We start from the raw sequence: 361 nt of genomic DNA, 5'->3' as shown, positions 1-361 counted from the left end.
TCGCATTTGGCTGGATTTACCCGGAGGTTCCATAGGGCATAATGGCGAGTTAGATCATCGGCTGCAGTTTGGAGCTCATTTTGGAGTGAGGACACTGAGTGGCCAGACAGATAGATAATTGAGTCATCAGCGAAGGCTATTGATCTCAGAGTGTAAGGGATCATCTCAGTTGTTTGGTTCATCGAAGGTGAGTTGACGATTGATGCTGTTAAGATGTTGAATAGTATTGGTGAGTTGACCGTTCCTTGCTGGAACCCTTCTAGTATCTGGAAGACTGGAGATGATATGTTTATACCGTCCCAGGTTACAAATGATTTGTCACTAATCATCGCTAGGATCATGCAAATCAAAGCCATTTTTA

At 43.5% G+C, this 361-nt stretch overlaps 1 long non-coding RNA gene across 1 annotated transcript in view; it reads left to right on the top strand.

Annotated features, from left to right (window-relative positions):
• Positions 1-274: 274 nt before the first annotated feature.
• The window catches only part of LOC123271933, a 19,689-nt gene continuing 19,602 nt past the window's right edge, over positions 275-361 (top strand). The window contains exon 1 of the long non-coding RNA XR_006510965.1: positions 275-287. This is a non-coding gene — a long non-coding RNA (uncharacterized LOC123271933). The remainder of the gene's footprint in view (positions 288-361) is intronic.

This window comes from Cotesia glomerata, linkage group LG9, assembly GCF_020080835.1.
Source record: "Cotesia glomerata isolate CgM1 linkage group LG9, MPM_Cglom_v2.3, whole genome shotgun sequence".
Lineage (NCBI taxonomy): Eukaryota > Metazoa > Arthropoda > Insecta > Hymenoptera > Braconidae > Cotesia > Cotesia glomerata.
The sequence above is the reverse complement of the archived record's forward strand: the minus strand, read 5'-3'. Positions and strand labels throughout refer to the sequence as shown.